This window comes from Cupressus sempervirens, chromosome 9, assembly GCF_028749045.1.
Source record: "Cupressus sempervirens isolate cs-2001-9-10 chromosome 9, ASM2874904v1, whole genome shotgun sequence".
Lineage (NCBI taxonomy): Eukaryota > Viridiplantae > Streptophyta > Pinopsida > Cupressales > Cupressaceae > Cupressus > Cupressus sempervirens.
Window position 1 is genome coordinate 651,177,706 of NC_143126.1, and position 16,943 is coordinate 651,194,648.

The following is a 16,943-nucleotide window of genomic DNA, read 5'->3' on the forward strand; positions in this document are numbered from 1 at the left end:
TGAGGTGACTGGGTGGGGGTGACTTGGTGAGCTGACCTGGAGAGTTGGCCTGTGGGCAGACTTGGTGAGCAAACTTAGAGAGTCAACTTGGTGAGCATACTTCAATTGTTAGCTTGGTGAGCTAACTTGGGGAGTCAGCCTGGCGATCTAACATGGTGAGTGGGCTTAAAGTGGCAACTTGGTGGGGCAAGTTGGCAAGCCGACTTAGCGAGGCCACTTAGAGACATGACATGGTGAGCTGACTTGGTGAGCAAGCTCGATGAGCAGACCTAAAGACTAACCTTGATGAGGCACTTTGGTGGGGTGACTTGATGACCGAACTCAAAGAGTCAACTTGGCAAGCATACTTGCACTAGTGCATTTGGGTTCAATTTTTTGACCTTCATTGATCAAATTTTCGACCGAAAAAATTGTGACCAATGGGTTGGTCGAAGTTTGGTCAAAAATTGGGTCAAATTTTTGACCAATAATGGTCAAAAAATGGTCTCAAATGTACTAGTGGTAAGGCACAAGTTGCTAAGGCCATGAATAAATATGCAATTGGGTTTGTACCTAAATATAGAGCCATTAGCATTCTGCAAAATAATATTGAAGATGTAGTTAAGAAGTCCACAGAGATGTGGAAGGTAACTTATGGACTTGCTATAGTAAAGAAAGGTGAACAAGAGCCTATTGAGGTGAAGTATGATGATGAAGATGATGATAATGAAGAAACTATTTAGGGTGAAATAGAAATGAAAGAAAATGACAAGGCAACAACTGACGCAAAACAAGATACACAATTGCCTAATGTCAGCCCCCAACATGAAATAAGTGCAAATACTAAAATAGTAATAGTTAAGGATGTATCTAATGTCACATCTCAAAACATAAATCGCCTTATAGAGGAATATCTCAAGAATATACTTGATCAGTCCACACTATAGGAAAAACTATGTGATAATCCTATATTGGTGAGTGTAGATGAGATACAAAAAAATAGTGACTAAAACAATAAAAGAAGAGGTGAACATACAAGAACCACCTTCTACTACCCCTCAAGTCACTAATGTACAACCTTTGGATAAGGTACCTAATGTTACATCTGAGAAGGTTGATACAATTGCAAAGGATACGGTGGAAAACCAAGCCACTATTGAGGAATAGAGTCGAATAGGTCAAATAGACATATCTACATCCACAACACAAGTACAAGGTGCATCACAAGACATCATAGAAGTTAAGGATAAGACTAAAGAGATAGAATTGAAACCTAAGGTTAAGGAGCAAGTTTCCATTCAAGCCCTAGTAACACTACTAGAATCTGGCACTCCTTGTACTCATGCTCTTCAAAAGCGAAGCACGAAAGCAACACCACTGCAAATCTCAGTGCCAAGCTCAAGCTCATCAAAGGCTAAAGAAGTCATACAATATGGAGATGTGAGCCTTGATGAAGAAATTATTTTTCCAAAATATGATTATGACACCATAACAATTGAGCAGATAGGCATATTACAAGAAGCCCTAGCTAGAAAGAAGCATCAAGAACTGCTGAGAAAGGAGCATAGGTAGAAGCAAGCATAATAGGATATCAAAGACATCTTTTTAGATGAATTTAGTTTGTTGACTCTAGATGAGACAAAGCCACTCATTGAACAACTAACACATATAGTGGAGAAGGTTAATGATATAGACCTAGACACAAATGCTAAATTGATAGAATGGTCAGAAAAGAAATTCCAAAGCAAAGTTAATGAGAAAATATCAGGTGATATAGTGCTAACACAAGTTGCATTGGAAACTAAAGTAGAAAGTGTGAACAAGGTACTTGAGAATATCTTCTCACTGTACACAAAATTATGCAATCCAATAGTCTTCACACAAGAGACTAGAAGTCACATTTTGAGCTTGGAAATTTAGATTAGTGAATCAGGTGCAAAATTGCCTATAACACTAGCTCAAAGTGAAAAAAACTTTAGAACATTGCTACAAACCTAGAGTTACTTATTTTCACTATCAGTAGAAGAAACCAATATATGGGCTAAATTGACTAGCATCCAAGCAACTTTGACCCCACATATGGAGATCGTACATAAGGAATTAGGCTATGTCAAACCTCTTATGAAGAAAGATCCAAATCTTTCAACATTGGATGGCCTAGTCCACCTTATTGTCAAACTAGCTATCAAAATAAAATCCTTGCATGTAGCATGTGAAAACTAGGATGCAACTCTCAACATTATATTAGAGGTACATAAATCCTTTTTAGACAAACATACAATTAGTGTATAGCCCTTTTGATATAAGTATCAAAGGGGGAGAAATAAACAAGGAGATATATAGATTTTGGGGGAGAAATAAATTTTAGGGAGATACAAGGAGATGAGAAAAGGGGGTGTAGAAGTATTAGATGAAAGAGTATCAAAAAATTCAAAGAGCATTAATTGAGGCACACTTACTCACCAAGAGTACAAAATTTTGAATATAGAATAGACCTATCAACTTAGGGGGAGCTATCATATTTTGAGTTACAAGTTGTTACAAAATTTTGAAATTTTGAAGTCTTGTATATAAGTTGAATAAGAGATATGTTATGCTTTCAAGATTAAAGGATATTATTGCATGACAAATAGTTTTTGACACTTGTGTCAAAGGGGGAGATTGTTGGTCTCAAATTGGTTTTGATAAGTGGTGTCCACACACTTTAGTCATTTACTTAGTTCATGCTGAATAAGTAAGTACATGTTGAGCACAACATGTATAAAATGGAGCATGTCAAGTCCATAGTGAGTGTCGAGCCACTCATGTGCTGAGTTACTCAAGTTTCAAGCAGACAAAGTATGTTGAGTGATTTAGGAGCCAATCAAATAGTGGATGTCGAGTGATATAGATGTTGAGCCAGAGTATAAAGAAAAGTATATGTTGAGTACTAGATACTGAGTAAGAAATTTTTGTCATAGTTGTTTGTAATGGCACAAACAACTATGTAAACCATTTTTAAGCTAAATTAAGGATTGAATTACGATATTTGAATATAAGGATGAATCTTAATTTGAATTCCTAATGCATTGCATGTAGCCAATCAAAAAAAGGGAAGGTTTAAGTGGCAAAATGGATGAATCATAGTCATTGATTCATACCTAACCAAAGTCTTCTTGAGGACAAACCCTATACTATCTATGTTGCAAAGAGAGAAGTTTGAATGCACAAATAGAGTATTCATGGTGGATAAGAAGTTATGAATAGAGACTAAATTGTAGAATTAGTTAAAGGAAAATAGAGGAAAGGAAAAGGATACATCAGCGAAAGATCTTATCAAAAGGATCAAGAGTACATTTGTATAGAGGTGATTTGTCATTAGGTAATCAAGTGCTAACCACATGATCATTGTTGAATCATTCTAGTAGGTGAATTAGTTAAATCTCTTAATAGAGTAGTCCTAATAGGTTGTACTAAAATCTTTTAATAGGGTACTTTCTTAATTGTGAGTTGAAGTCCTTTAACCAGGCACACTTCTAATAGGGTGTTGAAATCCTTTAATAGGGTAAGACTTTAATAGGGCAAACATTTCACAAGGTGTAGTAGTGAATATTTGTGGGTGTTATCCCCACCCTAGTTTTACCTTCTCGTTAGAGGTTTTTTGGGTAATCATATCTAGTGCCATGCATGTGTGAATGTTTACTTGCTTTCATGTTTTAGATGTACATGTTTTACATGATATTCCAATTTACTTAGTGAATGTATGAGATGGATATGTGGTGAATATTTTAAGGGACAAAGTTTAAACTACTAATTTACACCCCCCCCCCCCCCCCCCCTCAGAAGTTTACTTTTCCTATTGTAAATGCCAATAGTTATATAAGGTATCAACTACCTCATAAAACTAGACACATCAGCACCACTGTTAAAACAAGTAACAACATTTTCATTATCCAAAATATTATCAAATGACATGGCCCACTCCTACCATTCTTTTAAGCTTGCTTCACTATCAATTATGGGGGGAATAAAACCATATGTACCCTTTGCAATGATCTTCATTTTGATTTTAATTGATTTCAGTCTCCCCAAGAAAAAATCATCCAATTCCTTAACCTTTCCAATCATTTTCCTAGTAGCAACAATAATCACTTTTGACAATTCCTTTTTCTAGGTTAAAATATGAATTATCCTTTCAAAGAACTAGATTTATGGACCCCATTTCCTGAAAAATAGAGATAATAATAATAATGTCTCGGAACATTGGTGCTCCACTCCTTGTAAAGTAATATAAATGCTATGAACATTTTGTGAAATAATTTTCAATACATTTATTCTATGAGACAATATTACTTTTATTTCCTTTTTTGTCTTCTTCATCAATTTCCATACCTGATGGCTAATCAATCATTATTGGGAGTATCGACCCTCTTCTTCCTCTTTTTGGGTCTCTCTGTCACTGACCTCTATAATTGGCCTAGTAACACTCTTCAAAGCTCTTATTTTAATCTCTAATTCTACAACCTTTTTCTCAAACACATAGGCTCTTTTCTTTTCATCTTCATATTACTTTCTGGTGTCAACATAGTCTTTGAAAGTTTGCTCCAATTAATTCTCAATCTGGTCCATTTTGTCCTGGCTCATGGATGACACTATATGTAATAAACCTGATACTTCCTTACCTCACATAGACTATATATTCCACAAAATTACATTTCTTTGAGGTGTGTCCTTCACCTCCATCAATTTTGGCTTTTTAGATTATGCAGATATACTCCATATTTCCAGGTTTGTGTTATCTATATTGTATCATTCTCCTCTCTACAACCCTCCTAGGCCCATAGCTTCAAAGGAGATGGATTTTTCTTGTCTCCTTATCTGATCCAACATGAAAGATGAGCTTAAATCTCATCCTGATAGTAGTACCATCCCACTTCTTTTCACTAGGTCCTTGGCCTCTTCTACAATGAGAGTTTCACTATTTAGATAATAACCCTATAACTTCTAAATTAATTTTACCACCTTTTAAATTTGAATCTCCAAGTTGTAGTGTCAATGAAAATTAATTTTTCTTTAATTTGTTCAAAAAAAAATTTAACTCCTCAATTTTCACAAAGTCATCATCCTGTAAGAAATCATGTGCCTAGATAATTCTATCATCTATCATGTTTGCTGTAGTATCCACATTACTAGAGGCCTTCTCACTTTTAGTAGCTTGGCATATGAAATGGTTTTTCATTAAAGTATTAAAGTAATAATGAAAGAGCATCCTTAGTTGGCTAGAAATTCTACATGTTGGTGTGGTTTGACCTTGGAATTAGAGAACTTAGTCAAAGAATGAAGGGGACTCAATCAAAACTGAGTTGGTTTGGTTATTGTGTCAACTAAGTGACTCAATTAATGAAGATGTTTGGTGATGCTTGGGGCACTCAGTAGACACTGGAAGCTCAATTTTCATTGGGAGCTTGGAAGTAATGTTTCTCAAGTCAGCTCAGTTGATGACAAACCTCAATTGCTTCTAAAGGACTCGGCACATGCTAGTGCTCAGTTAGTGAAGGAACTCAATTATGTCTAGTGGAATGCTAGCACTCGGCATGGTTTTCTCTAACACTCAATTTGGTCTTGGTTCCTATGATTCCCAAGTTTTCAATGAGCCAACTTTTGGCATTTCATTTGTGTATGGATATTTAATTTGTGTTACAACTAATTTGTGGCTTATGCAAACATTTAATATAAGGGTTTATTTTAATTTGTAATGGGCTAGATCAGCTTGTGGCTTGGTTAGGTATAAGTAGGGGTGTTTTGTGGAGTCTTAAGGAAAGGAGATTGTAGATCATCCATCTTGGAGAAGAATATGAAGTATAAAAGTGAATTTTGAGAAGGGTTAGTAGATGAGGCTTGGTAAACTAGGAGATTTCTTAGTGGGCTTGTGAGCACAAGTTGAGATTTCCTTAAGGTTTTCTACCAGAGTGTGGATCTAGACTAGCTAGGATTAGAGTGGAGTTGGACTTTAAGGGATCTTACAAAACTATTTTTTTAATTTCTTTTGTAGTCGTCCCTAACTCAAAAGGCCTTACATCTAGGTATATTGTATGTAAATAGTTATTTAATGAATCAACTATTGTGATTTGGTATCAGATCTTACATTTTTGTTTTTTTTTCCACTATGTGGTTGTTTGTAGGGATCTAGATTACTTCCAATAGGGGTACCCTTAGATTCTCACTAAATTAGGTGGTATCATAGCTTAGTTATTCCTAAGTGTATAGACCAAGTGTAGAAGTTGAGGCAGTTTGCAATAGGACTTGGGTGAAGACTAGAAGTGAAGTTTGATGTTGTGGAGATGATTGATCTTTTGGATTTGTGGATTTATTGCCTTGTGTTTAAAAACAATCTTTGAAGATGCCTCCAAGAAGATTGGACCCTAGGCAATTGATGATCTTAGTGATTTTGTGAGGGAAAGGATCTCATAGAAGATTAAAGTAGAACTTAGATTTGAGATTGTATTGATGAAGAGTGGCATGATTGCTGAAATTGTATGTTTTATATGTGATATACCTTGGCATGTGGGTACTAAAGATGATTATGAAGAGGTTGCTAAAGACTTTGAATTTTTTGGATCAAGTGGTGAGGATAGAATTGATTGTGCGGAGAGACCTATTAGAACTAGGGCTTGTTAGTTTGCTAGACCTGGATCTCAATTGAGGTTAAAGCATAAGAAGGAGGCTTCTAATTTCTCAAGTACTTTGACTCTTGAAGACTTGATTGATTAGATTTGTAAACTGGAAGACTACTTTGAGCTTGAGGATATTTAGGATCTACTTAGAGTAAGGTTCTCACAAACTAAGATGAAGGGACATGTTGTTCTTTGGTGGAAATAACTAAAAAGAGATAGAGAGGAGGAAGGTGAAATAAAGATCACTAGATGGAGGTTGATGGTAACTAAGTTGAAGGCTAAGTTAATTCATGTTGATCATAAGCTTGACTTGTTCAAGTGGTTGTAGAATTTAAAATTGGAAGATGTGACTGTGAAAGATTATACCGAGGAGTTCTACAAGTTGACTATTCAGTCTAGGCATAGAGAATTGTTAAAAGAGAAGGTAGCTCAGTACATGAATGGTTTGAAATTTAATATCCAAGATGAGTTTGGCATATTGAAGATTGATTTGATTGAGGGTGCTTATCCATATGATTTGAAGATAGAAGATAAGTTGAAGAGGAAAAGTCAAGGTAATTCTAGAGGGAAGGAGAAGTAGGATAGCTTGGCCAAAGCTAAACCATGCGAAGAAGATGAACCAAAACCTATTGATTAGAAGAGAAGGACATGTAGAGGTGAGTTTATGGGTACTTAATAAAAATGTGGAGAAGTAGGGAATAAATCTTATAAATTTCCTAAGGCTACAAATAGAAGAGATGTTTTTGTGAATGATGTTGAGGATCATGGTAGTCAACCTGAGAAAGGAGAGAGTTTACTAACTCAATGAGTGTTGGTTGGTCAGAGGACACTACAATCTTGGCAAAGGACTAATTTTTTTAGGACTTGTTTTAAGTCTGGTGGTAAAGTTTACGATTTAATTTTGGATGGTGGTAGTATGAACAACCTTTTTGTTAAGGGAAATGATTCAAAAACTTGGTTTGGGAAGAGTAAGATAGTTGTATCCTTATAGTATTGGTTGGTTTCAAGGTAAGCATGCTTCGAAAGGGAGAAGTTCCTTTTTAATTTCTAGATTGGAGAAAATAAGGATCAAGTGTTGTGTGATGTTGTGGACATGATTAGTTGTCATGTGTTTCTTGGTAGACCTTGGAAGTATGATTGCAAGGTTATGCATGATTATGTCAAGAATGTGTTTACAATTTTGAAAGGTGGTAGGAAGCATTCCCTGATTCCTTTGTATAATGAAGAGCTTGGCAAGAGGAACCTAAGTATTGGAAACTAAGTTGAGTTCAAGGATTCTGAGAGGGTTATAGATTAGCATGGAAAGTAGACATGTAGCACACTAAGGATGGATGTGAAGAAGCAAAAGAAGATCAAGGGGAAGAGTGTACAAGTTGAGGACTTGGAGGATATGTATGCAAAGAACTAATTTGGGATTTATGTATTGAATCTAAGAAGATGCTCTTCTAACTTGTTGGTGTTTGAAAATGTTGGAGGGTTTTCAATTATCTCACTAAGAATATGACATATCTAGGGGTAGCTAACTCCCATTTTTAACATGTCATTTCAGACACTGGGCCAACTATAAGGCATGAGCCTTCTTCTTCTTTAGGGTCTGCAAAACCTAGGCAGGTGGACCTATAGATTCTTTATATGGTACCAGTTATCAAAGCATACACTGAATCTAATGTAAAGCAAATAAAAAACCCTAAATCTTCTATACTTAATTAGGAATCACAAGCATGAAATAGCTAAGAACATAACTCATGAAATTGGCAAGCTAAGTACGAGTTAACATTGAATAGCTTTCAACATAAAAGGGAAAATTGATTTAATATGTTGATAACAGCAAGACCTAAGTATGAGCAATAGAACTTAATGATCATATCTCTGACTAGTGCCTTATCTATTAGGTAATTAAAATGAATTACAATAGTACATCTCCTGGAAACCTCTAACATAATTCCTACATCAAGATCCCTGATCTATCTTTCACCTTGTGAATAGACATCTGCTTCATATTTGAATCTCATACTCAGATAATCCTTTCATAAAATCAATAAACCTTGTGATAAACACTAAGCAATTACATGGCTCTTTGTTCCATAAGAAAGATATTCCAATCACATACATCACGAAATGAGATGCAACCTAATCTATGGCCTTTGATCACAAACTAGAAAAGATTACATATCCACAAACAGGAGACAAGATTCAAACTGAATTTGAAACCATTGCTGCTCTTTATTTGCTTTCCTTGAAACCAAATACATGAAATGTACAAAAATTAACTCATAAATCACCTAACAAACTAGAACTATCTGCATAAAACTTAATTGTTGTTCATTCAAGAAGAAATGTTGAAGAATGGTATCACAATCAAGGAAACACATCATAACTGGAACCAGAATATGGTCTCACAGTAATGTGCAAATTTCTTCCCAAAACTGGAACCCTTACAATGTATCAGAGAAAGAAAGATATAGACAAGAAAGAATTCTCGGATCTATTCTGAAGATGAAAAGTGTCCACTTGAAATTCAATCTCTTGCAACTGAATCACCTCTTTCATCTTTCTACCTCTTTGGTTTAATTTGATTTCATCATTTTTTGTTATGATTAGAAAATATCCTTTTCTGAATGATGAAAACTTGTTTTCCAAAATGTCTTATTTGCTCACTAAAATTCTGGTGAAATCTTAAGTTTTACTGAATGAATCTGAACAAATTTCGACCCAAACTAAGTTTTTACTACCTTTTATTGATATTTAGGTCATTACTAGGTTAAAAATCAGTTTTGAACTTTGATTACCTAAATATAGTTACAATTTAGGTACTTGAGACACATCCCCCTGTAGCTTGAAGTAGTGGCATTCTGTGCAAAAACCAACCCCAAAATCAAAAAAATTAGAATCTCATGATTCCGACAGTATATGATAAGGCATATCTAGCCTCTTGAAAACACCTAAAATCTTCATTTGAAAAATAGTCCCCTCTGGTTGAAAACTCAGACTTGTAACTTAAGATTTTAAAAATTCAAAAATTTAAAAAATCTCTAATGTTCAGACTTTATACTAAAAGCCCCTTTTAAAAAAAATTTTGCACGTACCCATTCTCATAAAACGTTTTTAGAAAGACAATTAAAAATATTTTATTTTCTCTGTCAATGTGCCATCTGAGTCAATAGGCTTTGACCGGCTACCACGTGGCACTTTGTGATTCACCAACTCTACACACCTGCCACTAAACTACCACATCACCACTGGGCGAGCCTGCTGCCACATGCCACATTTTTGCATTCCTGCTTTGCTTAATCATCGAGCACCTCCATCTTACAAGGATGCATGGGCTGTTGATCTATCCATGTGGCATGATCTTAAGCATTTGGTTGAGATTCGTTGTCAATCACCACGTCATCATGTGCAAGGACCCACCACCACTTGTCACATTTCTGCAAACCTGCATTATTTATCCCAGGTACAACTTATTATTGCGGGCATGCGAGTGTTGTACAATCTTGCCACATGGAAACATCTCCTTGCATCTAGGTTTTGAGCACCACATCAGCACACGTGTTTGTTCATCTAAAATTTTGTTACGTTGGATCCAACTATCAATCCACCTCATCCAAGTTAGGTCCCACTTCATCGCTCATGGCCTCCACAAAAGGTGCTTTGTCCTTAAGACAATATGTATATTATGTGCAATAGTATTTAAATAACAAAAACACTGACCATATGGGCAATGTGGGACAAAGGGTTTAAGATGCCCCCTTTTCTGTGCATATTCTACTCTGCAGCTAAGCATGAGTGGCTTATAGCTTCTTCACGTGGGTGACTTCTGTCCTTAGCCATGATCTTCCTTTGGATTTGTGGCTTCATTCTAATGCTACAAGTTCTTTCAAAAATGTGGGGCATCACCTTCACCTTCCTAGAGCTTCCTTTACATAATTTGCACTTGTGTCTTCTCTACCTACGGCTTGGTCTTCATGCAAGTTGCCTCTTTGCATTATGGTGTCTTTCCTACGATTTCCTTTCTTTAGATGGCTATACCCTACTGTTGGCTGCCTTGACGTGATCTCCATTTGCTTTAGCGTGGGTGTGAGGCCTCTCTTTGCATGTGGATGGGACTCCTTCCTAGAACGCATGGACTTCTTTTATGTGGTGTGAATTCTTTGTATTGTCCCTAAACTGGCTCTTTGCCTGCAATGTCCTTTTGTGATTGTTGGTTTCTTTGTTTTCCTCTTTTATGCATTGGGGTTTTTGTTCTTTCCATGGTGCCAACTCTATTTTTGTTTGATGTGTAGGTTGCCTACTAAGAGGCATGGGTAGCCTCTGATTATTTGCATGGGTTTTTTGCTCTATCGCCATCTACTATTGATCATCCTCCACATGGGCTTCTTATCATTGTGAGGAGTTATAGACTTAAAGAAAGATTTGAGGTGTTATAAACTTATAGAGGGTCTATCTTTACTTTAAGATCGATTATAATTGCATTTTGTATAATTAGACTTGATTCTTTGTGCCAAAATAAAGACTTGTGTTTGTGTTTGACCCTAATCTTCAATGTGTAACAATTCTAAATTTGGTCTGCAATCAAATGCATAGCCCATTAACATGGATGCCTTACCCACAGGGAATTGGGTGAAGATTTTCCTTCTCTGGGCTACACTATGGAGAAAGTCTCTCTCAAACATTCTTACTCTACCCTTTAGTTGGCAGCTTTGACCTACCTTTGACCTCATTGAGCTTGTTTCATGTGTGGGGAATTCTACACAAAACTACAATTCCCCTTTTATATATTTTTGCTTGAATGTGAACCTCTAAATCTCTTACCTGGCATAATTACCATAACATGACCCACCTCATGTCAAGTCATAACAGCCTTCTCACTTTATTGCAATGTTAAATGCTTATTCTTAGTTCTAGCAATAATGTGTTCATTAGCCTATATAAAATCTTCCTTTCTTTTCATGAAGACCACCTACCATTCCTTCTACAAGCTTTGAGTTGAAGAAAGATCCTAGCTCTTCTCCTTCATTTTCTATGGGTTGTGTGAAATGTTAGAGATTTTATCATAGTTAGGGCCATTAGTAGAGTAGTACCATAGCAACCAGTAATGTGGACCAATATCTCAAAGGGATAGTCAAATACTACCTTATCAATTCTTATATCACTTGAAAATCCTTTATATCCAGTTCTTCATAACTCCACCTTATCTTTAACAAGGTGCCAATGCTATTTAAATTATCCCAAGTTCATAAGAATCAAAATTTTAAAATCATTATGACTTCTCTTTATAAGCACCTTCAAACCCCAATGCCTTATTAATTCTGACAAAAAATAGTCGGGCCTCAAAGTGGGTCCGACTATAAAAAAATTCATTTTCAAATGACTGACTTTGCAAAAATGATCTATTGATCATTTGATACTGATTGGGATAAAATTTGAGCACTAATTGATCCTTATAAACTCATTTTTTATTAATTTGCAACCTATGATTTTCTGCTAATAGGGCCTCTTAGCTGGCTTTAAAAAACTAGCCCGGATAGATAACTAGGCTCTGAGGTCAACAGTTGTGAATCTCTGTTCCACATATTCCTACCCTATCAAATCTTATCTCATGATGAATTTACGATCAAAATATATTGACCATCAAAGTTGCTTACTCAGAATTACCTGCAAGAAAAACATGTCAGAAAATAACAAACTGGGTTTGGATTTGGCTTGGAAAATAGGGCAAACAAGAACTTGGGTAGATGAAACTGGGGACGTTTTTTCTCTATCATGAGGACTTTATGGATTTGTGATTTGGACTTGTGATGAATAACAGGACGCAAATGGAAATCATTCAAAGTGGGCTACTTGGATTTGTTGAATGGAAACAATGCTTGAAAAGCGATTTTTTGCAAATGGAATTGACCTAAAAAAGTGTGCATATGGATTTGTCAAGACTTTCAAACTAACACACTTGAAGTATTTTTAAAGGAAAATATAAGGATACAATCCATTTGACTTTCCCTATCATGGATTTGGAGTTATAATGTCACAAACAGGGGTACCAATTAATCTGCAAATACTGACACCAGTAAAACTTTAGAAATTCCATTTAGAATCGCACTTGAAAACTGATCAAATGGATTCGTCATGAGATGAAACTTGAAGCATAACAAGTATTTGATGTCTATAATGCAACACAATAGGAATTTCAACATTTGGGTCAACTGGTCAAAAGTTATAACTTGTCAAACAGGGCTTCCCAGAATTATGTGCAAAGTGCAAATGCATGAAAACCATAACTGACCAACTTTGAGGGATTCGAAACCTAGACAAATGGGACTGAAATGACTCAAAATCTAAAAAATAGGTTCTTAATAATGGACACTAGACATTCTCAAAGTGGTGAGTCAAAAACATTTATGGGTGCGAGATATTCAATTGCAAACATAGCCTCTTCTTGTTGTTTAACACTTAGGGTAAAATGCATATTTGACAATTGCTTAAAACAAGACTTCACGAGAAGGCTTAGAATGATAAATTAACTTCATGGAACATGAAAATGCACTGATTAAAAGGTACCAGAAGCATTAAAAACCTCTTAGAACTTAGACTAACAGTCAGGTACAAACTCCAAAAAGCATTTAAGGGGCTTGATTTCTCAATAGCGCTCAAAATCGGGCCTACAATTTTGAGCGCCAACACAACTACTAAGAATGTCTTTTCAAACTTGGGTTTTTGATGCATGAGCATCCTTGGTTGAATAGAAATCCTACATGTTGGTGTGGTTTGACCTTGGAGATGGAGGACTCAGTCAAAGAATGAAATGGAATTGGTTGATACTGAGTTGGTTTGGTTGTTGTGTTAATAGGTGGCTCAATTAATGAAGATTTTTGGTGATGCTTGGGGCACTCAATAGATACTAGGATCTTGATTTGCATTGGGAGCTCAACAGTAGTGTTTCCTGAGTCAGCTCTGTTACTTTTGAAGGACTCGACACATGTTAGTGCTCAGTTAATAAAGGAACTTTTTTATATCTAGTCAAATGTTGGCACTTGGCATGGTTTTCTCTGACACTCAGTTTGGTCCTAGTTCCTATGGTGCCTGAGTTGTTAGTGAGCTAACTTTTTCCATTTAATTTGTGTATGGGTATTTAATTTGTGTTGTAGCCAACTTTTGGCTTACACAAATATTTAATTTAAGGGTTTATTTTATTTTTTAATGGACTAGGTTGACTTGTGGCTTAGTTGAGTATAAGTAGGGGTGTTTTGTGGAGTCTTAAGGAAAGGAGATTGTAGATCATCTAGCTTAATGAAGAGGATGAAGTATAGGAGTGAATTTTGAGAAGGGCTAGTAGTAGTTGAGGCTTGGTAAACCAGGAGATTGCTTGGTGGGCTTTTGAGCACAAGTTGAGATTGCCTTGAGGTTTTTTGCCAGAATATGGATCTAGACTAGTTGGGATTAGTGTGAAGTTGGTTCTTAAGGGATCTTGCAAAACTATTTTTGTAATTTTTTTAATATTTGGCCCTAACCTGAAAGGCCTTACAGCCAGGCATATTGCATGTAAACAGTTGTTTTATGAAACAAGTATTGTGATTTAGTATCAAATCTTGCATTTTTGTGGTTTTTCTACTCTATAGTTGTTTTTAGGTGTTGGAATTTACAACTGGGAAGATTTACTTCTAAGGGGGGGGGGGGGGGGGGGGGGTGTGAATCAAAAGTAACTTTAACTTTATCCTTTTCAAAACCTTTTAATTGAGAACATTCACATGCATCTAATTCATCTAATAAGCATAAAGATAAAAACATGCATGAAAACAAATAACACAAGATTTGCTAACCCACAAACCCTCCAAAATGAGAAGGTAAAACTGGGGTGGGGATGACACCCACAAAGTATCACTACAACAATATGTAACTATTCAAGATTACAAAGTTTGACCACTTCCAATGGTCTAACCTGTGAAAGACTTGTCCTGTTAAAGACTTTACACCTTGTTAAAAGTAACCTAGTTAAAGGATTTACAAACATTCACTTGGAATGTTACCCTGTTAAAGGATCTACAATGTGGCTATTAAACTAGTATGGCTGCTAGACCAACCTATCATCATAGGATTTTCATTCTTACAATACAATGGTTAGAAAGTATAGAAGAATGTCTTGACCTAATGACTTGCAATCTTCAATTGTTGATTCCATATCCTTGTTCTACTCTAATGGCTCTGATCCTTTCTTGATCTGATATGTCACTCTCCACAACTATGATACTCTATTCTCAATCAACTGGATTTTGTGATGTTGTTTTACTCTTCTCTAAGTCTTTTCACCCTTCTACAATTCACTATAATTCACCCATATACTTCTCACATCCACTTCTCAAAAACATATGCATAATGGGGTTTCATTCTCCTTTTGAATATTTCAAAGACTTAGGGTTAGGTATAAATCTATGATCAATATTAAATCTTCATTTCCCACTCAATTCTTGCACTTTTCCTATTGGTTGCATACCTTCTCCATTTTTATTATTGGTTGCATTCTAATTACATAGGTAACGCAAAAGATTCAATCTTATCTTCAAGATCATTTGAGATTCATCCTATGTTAGCTTCAAAAATGGTTTACATTTGATTTTATGAAGATAAAAACTCATATGTTGATTCTATGTTACTTGACACTTACTAATTGTTGATGCTCAGCACATATAGGAATTATGTCTCACTTGGCATCTATACTTTGCTCGGCACCTATAGTGACTCAAAATCACTTATCACTCAGCACTTGAACTTCACTCGACACCTAAAGATCAGTTTGCACCTCAAGTTCACTTGAAACCTATTAAATTATCTAGCTTGGCACACATTGTAGCTTAGCTTCTATATTATACTCAGCATTAATGGAAGAATTGGTTAAGTGTGTTGACACTCAAATTTCAAAACCAATCTAAGACCAACAATCTCCCCCTTTGACATGAGTGGCAAAAACACTTAACTAAACATTGTGAATCTGGTCTCTATGAGTATACTACACATTCTGTTTGGCATATGTACAAAACTTGGAAAACTTGTTCAAAATTTTGTATACCTCAAAAATTTTGTAACTCCCCCTAAGCTAATGTGCCAATTCTATAACCAAATTTCCTTTTCTATAACCAAAGATTCTTGTGCTGAATTTGTCTCATGTTGATGTATTTGATACTCTTTGCCTTGTCATTCTTTTGCCTCTATTTCTATGTGCCCTATTTCTGCTTTGTTTGTACTCTGTATCTGCTCCCCCTTTCATATCTTTTTGCAATTTCTATTGTCTTTTTGGTTGTGTCTCCTTATTTCTCCTCAAAAATTCAAAATGTTATACCTCCCCCTTTGGGTATGTCTCCCTTTATTTACACATCCATTCTTATTATCTCCTATGGGTATATCTCCCCCAAAATGTTATATCTCCCCCTTTTTGACACTTATGTCAAAGGGTCCTAAGAATGAATAGAATATTTTGCCAAAAAAAATTTATTTACCTCCATGATCATCTTTGGAGAAGCATCCCAATTGTCCAAATCAATTTCCAATGATTTGTGCTAGATGGATTTCTTTGTTGCAAGATGTACAAGGCCTTCTAAGGTAGACAGATTAGGGTCTTTCTTTAGAACATTTTCTCCATAGGCCATTTCCTTGTGAAGTACTTCTAAATGTGGGATAATGGAAGATTGAATCTACATTAATTTGGCCTTAATATTGGCCTCTTTTGTTGTCAATACAGTTAACTCCTTCTATGTATGAAGTGTAGTTTCAAAATGCTTCTCACTTTGAGCTGGATCTTTGGGTAGCTATGTGCTAGAAATCTTGAGATTTCGTTCCAAGCTCAAAATCCTTTGGCAAGTTTCTTGTGTGAAGTATGATGAGTCACACAATTTGGAGTATAGTGAGAATATATTCCCAAGTATTGTTTTGACTTTCTCAACCTTCTTACCCAATTCAACTTGTGAACTATTTCACTAGATATTTTTTCATTAACTTTCATTTGAAACTTCTTTTTAGACCATTCTAATAACTTAACATTAGTATCAAGGTCTTTGTTCTATACCTGGTCTACTATGTTTTACAATTTCTCCATGATGGGTTGGGTTTTATTAGGTACAGGCAAGCTAAATGCATCAAGAAATATGTCTTTGATTTCTACAAGTGCTACTCTTCAGCCGTTGCCTCTTCACCCTGTGTCTTCTCCACTATTTCCTCTTCTTTTTCTTTCTCTACCTCTTCCTCTTTCTCATTTTCCTCTTCTTAAATGGGTCTTCCTTCCCTTCCTTAATATTTTTCAATCCATAAATTAGTTTCCACATTTGT